Source organism: Coptis chinensis, chromosome 3 (genome assembly GCF_015680905.1).
Source record: "Coptis chinensis isolate HL-2020 chromosome 3, ASM1568090v1, whole genome shotgun sequence".
In the NCBI taxonomy this organism is placed as follows: domain Eukaryota; kingdom Viridiplantae; phylum Streptophyta; class Magnoliopsida; order Ranunculales; family Ranunculaceae; genus Coptis; species Coptis chinensis.
In genome coordinates, this window is record NC_141458.1 from 5,491,090 (window position 1) to 5,503,614 (window position 12,525).

Consider the following 12,525-nt stretch of genomic DNA (forward strand, 5'->3'; position numbering starts at 1 on the left):
CTTTAAAGTTTAGATGCTGGATAACAGAAAGTGACTGTAAGTTATTACTTAGGCGTTAATTGCAATATAATGTTTTTTTACGACAGTTATCTTGTAAATGCTGGATGGTGACTCATTGGTCCTAGAGCTTGATGTATCATGTGTCATGCATACAAATTCTGATGTCTTAAACCAAGTGTGCCAACTTAGTTCCAATCTTATTGCAAATCTCTGAAGAACAAAAAACCTGGTCCCGGTTGTATGGAAACAGTGTTGAATGAGTTTTCCTGCTGAAACTAACTGAACAAAGAAAAGCTACATCAAAATTTCTTCTACATTTCATACTTGGAAAGCAAAACAAAAGAACTAAAAATATAGACATGAACTTCGAAGCAGAAATTCGTCTTCTCATAGCCCTTCAGAGGAAACCATAGAGCAATTGAGTCTGATCTGACCCAGTGGACTTGTAAGGACTCTAAGGCTCGAAAGCTTGATCATCACTTGAGCAAAGTCCCGCTGGAACAGTGGTCCATCTAATGAGTAGGTTTGAACCCAGCTTGCAGTTGCTTCACTGGCCATCAACTGCTGAACAGCATGTAGAATTCCCTTCCCTTCCACCAATCTCTTATAGTAGTGTGTAACAAACCCTGATCATGTTGTCCCCTCATAGTCCATATTCATGCCAGGTTCCTCTGGTAAATCCCCACTGTTATTACATCTCGACCTCATCTGGTTCAGAAATCCTGGTTCAAGAGAAGGGTCAGGTCCACCACTCCCTGCGAAGTTGTATAGACGATTGTGGAAGAACTGGCAGTGAATTATTCCAATACTATGAGCACCTGACGAACAAACCATGACAGTTCCATTAGGACTGTATGTAACAACCAATACTGCAATACCAAGCACATGCATTTAATATTCCCATTGACAACATCATTGATTTCTCTTTAGGAAACAGGAATACTAGTATCTAATCGAAGAAACTGATGAACAAGACAAGTTCTAATGGGATAATTGGAAAGCAATTATCTTAAGACAACATTTCTACAAATCAACTAGAGAACTTACAGAAAATATAAGATAGAAAAATAGGATTACCTAAGATACTGACAGTCTCCCTTTCATCAAATCCCCTACTAGCAAAAAGATGTAAGGGTCTTATAAAGATCATCATATGGAGAAGGAAGCTCATACCCCGACTTCTGGAAATGACATAAGACTATCTCTCCTTCCAGTATACAAAGGATAATAAGGACCACCAGCCTACATTTTCAACATATACACTTAGATGAGCAAATATATGAAAAGAACCAAAAAATATCAACTAGAAATAAATCAAATGCCTCAAAAGTATTACCATAGCAATTCCTTCTCTAGCTGCAAGAACAAGAATATCAGCACAAGAAACTGTTGCAGGACACACGTCCTCGATCTTCGATTTTATCATGTCGATTACATTGAAACCTTGCAATGTGTCATTTGTGGTGTGTCTTTCTCTGACCGAATTCCATCAACAGATGCCAATAGAACACTTGCATCACATCCCCTGCGCGCACCAATCCCCATTTTATCAAAAGCAACAAACTCCCCATCAAAATATCGAGTGTCCATGTCGAAATTCAATACAAAGATACAGAACACATATGAAAATCTAAGTAAAATATCAAGAACCCATGTTTTACAACTTTTAATCATGGCATAACAAACAGAAATGTGCAACATATACAGAAGAAGGAAAAAACAACAAGTCAACAACCCAAATCAGATTTCACTACCAATTAACAACAAGAACACATGACAAAATTTGACAAATATAACAAAAGACCATTAAAGAATAACAGAGAAAAGTGAAGGAAAAGTACCTGAATGAAGCAATCATGAAACACCAAACGCAACAAAGCAGGAGCAATCTTAGAATGTTTCTTGTAAAGATATCGAACTATCGAACGAACAATCTGCTCAGCTTGTGGACAAGTATCGCGATAGAAATCATATTCAAGATTGAGCTCATTCTTGAAAGAAGTAGTAGTAATCTTCATGTCATTGTTAGACAAAACGAAGGAGTAATCCATGAAAAAAGAAGGTGGAACTAGTATAGAAAAAGATGATGAACTTGTATCAGCAACATCATTATCCTTGCTTGTTTCTTCTCCACTTTGATTACCAAGTGAAAGAACTAGTGAAACTGTCAACACTATTATACTTAGCTTCTTTGCAATTTCCCACATTTTTTCTTCTTCCTATTTTCTTGAAAGATTGAAACTTTTTTTGTTGCAGAGTGAAAGGTTTATGTGTTGATGGTGGAAGTTTTTCAAGTGAAGAAGAAAGAAAGTGGGAGTGAGCTGAAAATTAACAGAAAGTTTGTTATGGTCGGTTTGACGGTTAATAGTTTGTTATGTTGTACGATCAGATTCTGGTGGAAACGGACGCATGGTAATTTGTTTGACGTCCAATCCTGTGGGCCTACACCTGTGGTATCTTTTCTGATGAGTAGACTTCAATTTCGCTGAATTTTCCGAAATAATGATTGGAATTTTGAAGTATCTGACGTGGAAGATCCGGAAACCGACACTGTCCTGATTGGGCTAAGGGCATCACCAATGGGCCTTTATAAGCCTCTCTATCTTTAAATTTGAGGGACCAATGTAAAAATGGGCTTCCAATGCAGCTCCTATATGGGCTTTTATAGTTACCATCCTGGAAAGATGTCTTTATTTCTATCTTAATTTTAAAGGATCCGGTCCGCTTTGCAAAACACGGCCCGTAAGTATTTCAGTTCAAGTAATTTGTGTTCGAACCCCACGTCAACAAATTTTTCAGTATTTTAAGTTTTTTAGACCAAATTTAAAAGGGAAAATAAATCGGGGAGGATTGCTACCGGATAGAAGTCACAAGTCAAAACACACTTCCACTATGCCAAATTTACCATTCAATATAAAAGTTTACCGTGATAAACTAAAAATATAAGGGTCCCTCTTTGTCCCTTGTCTCTTCCAATGATCAAAATATTGAATAAATTGAAAATATATCGTTGATTAAAACCAATATATATCGAAAATATTTGATATATCTGATTTTGTGACCAAATAAAATTTTGTTTTATATGTCGATATATATATGAAAAATATAAGGCCGATTATATAATAAATGTCATTATATTATACGGAAATATCGATTAATATATCGAACAAAGTCATGTAATATTTCGTCAAAGTCAACAATAGCTCTCAGAGCTGCTTTTAGTTCGAAAGTGATCGGAAGGCTCTAGTAAGCGCTTTTGGGGTTCTCGAGTGAGCATTTTGATTTCGAGGTCGAAGCTGATAGCTAGCCTTGAATTGGCGTGACTATAGCTAGCCCCCAAATTTGGGAGCTTGACTGGCCTGAAAAATGTGAGCTAATACCATAGATGCGTAGTAATTCGAGATGCATAAAGTATAATAACTAAATTGAACCTATTTAATTAGATGGTAATGACTAGCCCTACCGAGATGGTCGTGACTAGCCCCCGCTTGAAGCTTGATTGACCTACACTAGATCAATTGGCGATATGGTTGTTATGAGCTCCCATTCAGAGTGCCATCGATTTATGATAGATCGAAATCTCCCGCTCGTAGTCAAAGACCAAAGATAGCTGTATTATCCTCGCAATAAATCAATCCTTTAGGGAGCGAGAGCGAAACCTCCACTTTACAATCCGAAATGACTTGCAATGGATTGAAAGTTTGTTCACCTCCAAAGATATCGATCAACAAAGTGATGAACTTTCAAAATGCAAGTGTGTGGATTTGTATCCATTAGTGGTCCAAAGAATAACTTGATTCTTTGCTATTTTGGGTGACAATATTCAACTTGAGTTGAACCTTTATCTAGCAACATGACGTATATTTGTACCAAGAAATGTAGCTGGGAACTAATGATTGATTTCTTCGCTTTTTGCAATCTATATGTATATATAGAAAACTGCACTACAAAAAAAAAAAAAAATTAGTTCAATAATGAAGGTCCGGTAATAGCCAAATAAACCAAGTTACTTCAACTTTGAGTGGAGAACGCCGCAAGTAGTTCAAAGGTTTCTCCCTTTGAAGGTCCCGGAATGCCCTTTAATTCAAGAAGCTTGCAGTTAAGTCTCTCGCTTAGTTCGCCACCATTAAGCCGCAAGATGTCAACGTATAGACATAGCAATTTAATGATAGTACCTGCATAGCTCTAGCTATACCAAGAAGATTGTCGCTGGTATAGGCGATCTATCGATGAGGTCGAAAGCAATATCATTTGTTGTTTGTAGCTAGTCATGGTTAATTAGTGACCACTCTATCTAGAGCAATCAAGGAGATGAATACCATTCGTAAGGGTAGTGAGCTTAAGCCCCTAGGCTAGTGGCATATTAAATGAGTTGAGTCACATTGATCTCTCAGAAGTGTTATTGTTATAATTAGACAAATCAATTATATGCAATACCAAAAGTGTACGTTGAATTAGCGCATAAGAGTTGGTAACCAAGCCGCCATTATAAGCCTTAATACCTAGGATCCAACAAAATAATGAAAGCCTCCAACTATGTACTGTAACCTTCGAACATAATTAGAAATTGCATCTGTTAGGTGGTCGCTATTTAGTCGGGAAGTCAGCTTAGCCAATCAAATGGCCTAGTGATTAAAGGAGTTGAGTCATGCTGATTTCTGTAACTGGTGAGAAGAAATTAAATGGATCCCATCTAGATATATATTCACCAGCGACCTAGCTAATAGCATCGGGCAAATTTGATGCATGACTCAAGAAATTTTGTAACTTCCAAACGAGGTTATGGACTCATGGCCATAGCCACAATAGTATTTAATCTATCTTGAACGCCACCATGCAAAACTTTGTAACTAAAATAAAGGTACTGGTAAGCAAATGAATATGCAAATGATATTCAAACTGTTGTTCATGCGACATAGGCGATAATTGTATAAATTCATGACTATGTTGAATATAATAATTGAACATAAACAAGATTGTTCAAAAATGAATTGAACTTTTGGCCTTTCCCATGAACCATAACAAAACCCACTCAAAAGGCTATGTAGTATGAAACTATGAAATATTAAGCGATCGATAAGGAAAACTTATCTTTCATGTAATGGATTAACTCTATGGCAAGCAAGCCTCTTTGGTTGATTATTTGAGAACAACCAACACCATGCTTCGTGGGCTTGAGAATAACAAGTGAAAAGTGTAGTTTTCTCAAGAACTTCAACCTGCAGACGACGCCAATGTAAAGACTAGATTTTATAATTAGTCTTACAACTTAGGATAATGGGATTAAGTTGTGGATTTGACTGAGCTTGCGATAGACGCGAGCTGCCTACGTATCCAGTTCTTCGGTGAACTAGAATCAAGTTTGACGTAGTTCCTATTGATTGGTCCTTTGAATAGGAAAATGGATTGATTGTGGAGAAGAAGCCATGCCCTTCCAGAGTGGAGAAGCTCTCTCTCTTTAGATGATGTCTCCTCCTGATTTTATAGCCCCTCTGCTTAATGTGGTCTTGAATGAGCTTTAATGAGGATGCAATAAAGTGCATGGTTGTTGTTACATAATTGTTGTAACATCTGCCTTTCTATCTTTGAGCATTACAAGACTTGGTTGTGGTCTTGGTATAAGCGACCTGGTTAGTTGCATATCACGGGTCATGATATGAGTATCCTGGCAGGTCTTGGTATGATGAGTGACCTGGCAGGTCTTGATATAGTGACGAGTTGTGCTGGACACGTGTATAATATATGTTGGTTATGTATATTAGTTCCTCATAATTATTATGACAGAAATTAGTATATATATATTAGTAAAATTAGTACACACTTCCACCAATTTAAAAACCATAAAATATGTAGATATACACATTGTAATTTGCTAAACTAATAATGAAGGGAAGAATAATATAATATTATCTAAAAGAAACGAATATAACCCAACGCCATAACTTTTTTCTTTTTGGAAACTCTCAAGTCTCAAGAGATTATGACCCAACCTTAATTATATATAAAATAGTATATTAGTGAATTTTTGGAAGAAAATAGCCATCCCCAGCCCTTAGGAGTCCGAATTTGTTCACCAACACTTTTGTTGGTGGAATCCACCAGCACTCTAGTGCCCCACGTATCTTAATAAAACTTTCATTTTAGTTTTCTTTTTTATAGAAATTAATTAAAAGAATATATAATGCAATAAACCAAAAAAAGAAATAACGATTTTTTCCCAGATTTTCTCCCTAAAACAATGCGTACTCTCTCTCTCTCCACTCGTTCTATCCTTCTACATGTCAAAAAATCCAAAAAAGAATAAAAATACCTCTTTTCTAGCACCTTCATATATTTTCTAGCTAAAAAACACAAAAAATAGGTTTATGGTTCTCTATGTTTATGTTTTGAGCCTTTTTTGGACTATTGTTTTGAAAATTCCACGTAGTATGACGGATTTGGTGTCTCTAAGTGTGTTCATTGAATCAATTTGTAAGTGAGTTCATAATGAATTTCATCTTGAACGGGACTCATTTCTGAACGGTATAACCCGAGTGAAATTAAAAGCGGAGAGATGTGCTTAGACCCAAACATGTTGGTGTCATGGTGACCAGATATAGCCATATAGGTAAGAAATAGGAACTATGAATTAAATGAAACTTGAACTAAATGTCAAAGTATATCAAGAGCTGATTATTGTGACCGATACTAAAAATATGGCAAAATTAAATACATTACTAACACAACAAGAACAACAGCCTGAAGAAAAGGAAGTGAAAGAACTACTAACACATTGCTAATAAGGTAGTATCAATTTAACTTTCGTATATCAAAGGACCAAGGGCTATTAATTGTACATCAATTTCAGTATAAATGATACAAATCTTACAACTAAGAGGTCCTGCTTGATTAAATATACAGAATCATGTGTTGATCGATCAAAACCTCAAAGAAGAGTGTAAGGAAAGAGATAGAGGTGCCAAAATTATTATTTTATTTGCAACTAGTGGAAGCAAACGATACATATGATACATAATCTAGGCTCAATCCGAATTTGTTCGCCATCATAATCTAGGCTCAAATCCGAAATCGAGAAGAAGAGGTGTGGAGGAGAAGAAGCTAGATGAGAGAGAGAGAGTACACAATGTTTTGGGAAAAAATCTTGAGGAAAATCGTTATTTCTTTTTTTAGTTTATTGGGTTATATTTCTTTAATTAATTTTTGTAAAAATGAAAATTAAAAAAGAGAGTATTATTAAGACACGTGGGGAACTAGGAACGTTGGTAGCTTTTACAGCAAATTAAGTTGTTGGTGAACAAATTCGAACTCTGCCCTTAGAGGTTTTACTGCCACATATATAGCCAATACATGAATGAATAAGGTAACATTTTCAAATAGGTGCAGTAGGTCTCTTATAGCCATAGGTATATCTTCACATTTCCATGGGGCTCTTTCTTTGCCCTTCAAAATATTAACTGCTCTCAACGATTGAGAGGCAATCTCAACTCTGAGTATTTGAATCTTCAAGCAACCCTGCAGTCCTACCAAAATGGCTTTCAGTTCTTGGAATAAAATTGAACTTAACCCTCCTGCTCTAGTATATAAGTTAGTAGTACTACGCCTTTTGAGTCTCCAGTTATACCACCAATATTTTCATTATAATCTTTTAGTGATCCGTCAGTATTTAACTTCTTTATCCCTCTTTGAGGTTTCCCCCATATACATTGTTTTGGAACTTTAACAATATACTCAAAGACAACACCCAATCTCTCCAGTAAAATCTACAGCTCGTCTGAATACTTCACCTCATTTCACTGACATTGCAAGTAGACTCCCATGTCCTTGATAAGTCTACTTTTAACCACTTGCCAATCTTGTGCAAAGGTTCTCAATCTTCCAAGTTATGTTCCTTCCATATATAACTAACAATTGCACAAATGTACACTTTGTACATACACTTCAGCTTCCATGGAGTTTCTTTGACTGATAATTCTCATAAGTTGCATCCACTCCCTATTAGTGTAAGGAGCATGTACATTGAGACCTATTTGTTGCTTAACACTCCTCCATAACTCCTTAGTATATGAACACTCAAAGAAAAGGTGTTTTGAATTCTCTCTTGAGATATTACACAAACAACACTTAGAGGATCTTCAGTAAGGTTGGTGTTGATATTTGTTGTTAAGATGTTTGCCTTAATTAAGCACACTTTGTGGCAAATCATGAACTAGGTGATTCCATACTCCATCTGTGATAAGTTCACTTACTGTAGGATCCATTAATTGGAAAAAAGAAGACATTCCTAGCTGTGTTATCTTCCTTCATAGGTGCATCCATACACTAGATATCGTGTTATAGCAGAGTTTCGGCACCTGTGGATATATTGTATGTAGGGGTGTCATTTTTTTCCGAAAACCCAATTTTTCCAAATTCCAATCCGATATTTTTCTAAATTTGGCAAGGATATCTGTGTTCCAATATTCGATTTTTCCGAAAAATAATTGGATCATAATTAGATGTGTTTACAAAATCCAATCTTGATCCGATTTCCGATTAATTTCCTGATTTTTAAGATATATTAGCAGCCTATTTCATATAATTACTAAATAAAAACTACATATAGTTTACAAACCAAATAAAACCCTAGATAAAGTAGAACAATCGTCTCTCTCACACCTTTAAAAATCAAGATTGTCATTCTAGTACATGTCTCTTTTCTCCCATCTTCCTAAAAGAGAATCCGATTATATAATTCAAATTTCCGATTTACTTACAAATTTTGCGATTTGAAATTTTCAAAAATTTCTGATTTTTCAATCTTTCTGAATTCGGAAAAGAAATTGTCATTCAAAAAAATAATTGGATTGGATGTGGAAAGGATATTGTCATCCTAAAAAATTGAATTTTTTTCCGAAAAGCCCTTTATCCGATCTAAAGTCACCCTTAATTGTATGTAATAAACTTCCTTGCTATACTTCTCATCTCAAGAACTCCCCTCCAAACCCATGAACATTCTTTTAGGTATGGTCATTGTCCATAAGAACTTCTTTTTCAGATTTTGATTCCATATCCATTGAACCCACAAGCTCTCTTCTCTAGTAACCACCTTGAATATTATACCACAATATGCTGCAATATTCCATAATTTGAGGTCCATTATTCCTAATCCTCCTTTTTTCTTAGTAAAACTTGTGCATTTCTTACTCGCATGATGCATCCTGTTCTTCATGTCTGGTCCACACCATATAGGAACTTGTTGCACATTTTGGAAACTTGTCTGACAAATTTTTCGCAATCTTAATTGTCTATTTTTGTGAAATTGATCGGTATAAAGGCCCCACTTGCAAAATTTGTCTTGGGTACCCAAAACCTCAAGGCCCCCTAGTGAAAGAGTGATTATACTACATAAAGATTAGTTGTTAGCTTAATTCCTCATGCCAATGCAAGTTGTGACCTAATTAAATTCTTTTGGTTTGCAGGTCAATAAGGTTTAACTCATTTTAAGAATGTAGTAAGGATTCTATTATTTTTTGAAAAAATGAAAACATAAATAAAAAGAACAAGAACAAGAAACAAACAATATGAAGAAAAGAGGAATAAGTAGGCAAAGAACTTGGTGTCATCTTATATGTTCTTCTTCGCTCCCCCCTCTTGTTTTTCAATTTGCTAATGATATATATTACAAAGACTAGGATAGGATTTGATAGTGTTAATTGGGGTATACACATTCAATGTGCATACCTATTGAGTGTGCATACATATTGAGGTATGCATATGCAGTTTGCATAACATGCACATATGTCTTGTTATATACGTTTACTAGGATTGTCTGTGCCTTTCGGCACAGATGAGGTCAGCGCCTGCGGCACTACTTTTAAGCACCGATCGAAGAAGAAAACCATTATGTATTTTTCCAATGTGTCGGATCCTATTAGAAGGCCCCCAACCCGTAGAGAATCAGGCTAATAAGCTCATAGAGAACCATGCCCATACCAGCAGCACTTGATGACTCTACGACCCACTCATAGAGAACCAGGCCCACAAGATAAATACCCATCAACTAATTGTGTGTGTGTGGGTGGGGGGTTAAAATTTTAAAAATGGGTTTGGATGTTGAGTGTCCCATCAAGTTGGATATACCAATTTAGAACAATGTTAGATCTACCACGTCTTAAGAAGAGAGGAAGATCTAGAGCTGCTAGATTGTTGGCCCCACACTGCTCTTCTTTATAGAATACTAGTATTTGCCCGTGTCGTACGACATAGATACATGCGCCGAAGGCGAAGAGTGATGACGGCGGTGTTTGGAGAAGGAAACAAAAAGGCTGGAGATCCTATGGGCCTGTTTGAGATCACTAAAATAGCATATATCCACTAGATAACCCCACATTCGTCCACGTCATAAGCCCAGAAAATAGGATTAGACTGTTAGAGCTGTAAGATGAAGACCCTGTGGGCCCCACACTTTCCTTCTAGATATGTTTATTCTTTCTTTTTAGTGTTGCATGTTGAACAAGTATGCATGCATGTGCATGTCCTATTAGTGTGCTTACCTAATGGGATATGCACGTTCAATGTGCATAACCATTAGGGTATAATTGGAATAAATTATTATAAGATGGCATGGTCAATATTATTTGTCTGCAGATTATTTTAGCCTCAAACATGGTTTTCTTAACTAATTTCATTTTGGAATCTGTCATAATAGGTAAAGGGTGATTTCACTAGTCGTCCTATATAGTGATTTTAACCCGAAAATAGGCCTTTGACCCAATTTCTTGTATATAAAATTGATTATTGGTAAATAATACTAGATATTTGGGTTTTTAAACCCCGCTAGCATCTGAGTTGTCCGAGTCATGGCCGAAAAAATCGTCCGATATATCAATATATTGGCGATATATTTAGTTTTTTGAAGGGTCTGAAATGGATATATTGAGATAAATCGGAAAGATATATTGACACAATTTGGATCCGATATATATCGGATTTTTCAATATATTGATATATATCAATCAATATATTCGATATATCCAATTTTGATCTTTGACTTTGTTGACTTTGACTGATTTTTTATTTATTGTTCCAATATTTATGATATATATATCGCTATATATCGATGATATTTCTGATATTTCTCGATATATTGACACAAAAAATTTGGCCGGTCAACAAAAAGAGATATATCCACCGATATATTGATATTTCCTATATATTTCATTTTTTGAAGGGTCTGATATATCGACCGATTTCGAAAAATTAGGCCTTGGTCCGAGTTACTAATCTCATTTAAAACATGCTTGCAAAAAAAAAACTATGAAGTCTCATGGATCATTTAAAAGGCTGCCATTTTTTGGGTTTTGGCTCCATCAAAGCTAAGACCTGGCGGAATAAATAATGAGCGAACTGCGGCCCAACCCATAGTACAAAATATTAGGATATGGGTGTTTATTGACACTCAATTTCTTGACATGTATCGTGAATATATCCCCCTCTTTAATTTGAGGATATTTTATATTGTTTGATATGCAAATATCATGGATATATCTAAAATATCGACAAATATCGTAGATATTTCTTGATATATCATTTATATTTATTTGAAATATAATGGTAAATATTAAATAAAATTGTTATTTGAACAAAATATCGCCAAATATATCTTAAAATATTGAAAATATCATAAATATCGTTGAAATATCACAGGTATTTGCAGTTGTATATATCTCTAAACTTATCACGATATTTATATATCTTTTGCTGAATTCTCTCACTATATTTTGTACTAGGGTAATTGCCTGAATCAGCCATGATAAATCGACATTGTTCTCCAACCAGCCATGCCTTTTAATTTTGACCAATTCAACGGGTTTTTGACCCTTTTGCCCTTCCGTACAACATTCTCTCTCCTCTACAACACACTCTCTTTCCTCTTGTACTTATGATATTGACATGCACAGTCATATCTATTCGTTAGATTCTCTTAGTGATACGTACCAGCGATTAATGACCGTTGGATTTCAACCCAGCAAAAATAAAAACAGACTTTAGCTATTGTGGGATCACAAACTAGCAACTTATGGATCTACTATCAGCAACTTTTACGTTGTTTTTGCAATTCAAAGACGAGACAATATTTACCTCATTTTTTGTGCCAACCTCAAAAAGTTTTTACAAAACTCCAAAGCTACACTTTTTTCTCTGGGTTCTTCTTTTTTGATCTTCTACTCTGTCTTCTCCTTTTTTATTTTTCTAAGGATTGTCATGGATGAAAAGAACTCAAACCTCGATAATGGTCAGTTTTGATGTTGTTTAGTTGTCTTTAGTGTTGGTTTGTTTCTATGTAGGTTTATGCTTCGGTTTGCTTCTTTGTAGTTTTATGTAGAAGTGTAAGTGTTTTTTTATAAGGTTTCCATGGTGGTTTACCATTTCCAAGTTGATTTTGTTGTCATAATTATGGTATTTATACAAGGGTTATACAATGTCATAAATGTAGAACAATAAATGAAAGAACTTTACTGTCGTTTTATTAAAAGCTCCTACTTT

At 35.3% G+C, this 12,525-nt stretch overlaps 1 protein-coding gene and 1 pseudogene across 1 annotated transcript in view; both read right to left on the reverse strand.

The window, feature by feature from the left end:
• LOC147507509 (putative Peroxidase 48) overlaps positions 1-1,996 on the reverse strand; it is a 53,330-nt gene extending 51,334 nt beyond the window's left edge. The window contains exon 1 of the mRNA XM_086600225.1: positions 1,975-1,996. The gene's annotated coding sequence lies outside the window, so the exon portion shown is untranslated. The remainder of the gene's footprint in view (positions 1-1,974) is intronic.
• LOC147507516 (putative Peroxidase 48) lies at positions 169-2,299 on the reverse strand (annotated as a pseudogene).
• Positions 2,300-12,525: the final 10,226 nt, after the last annotated feature.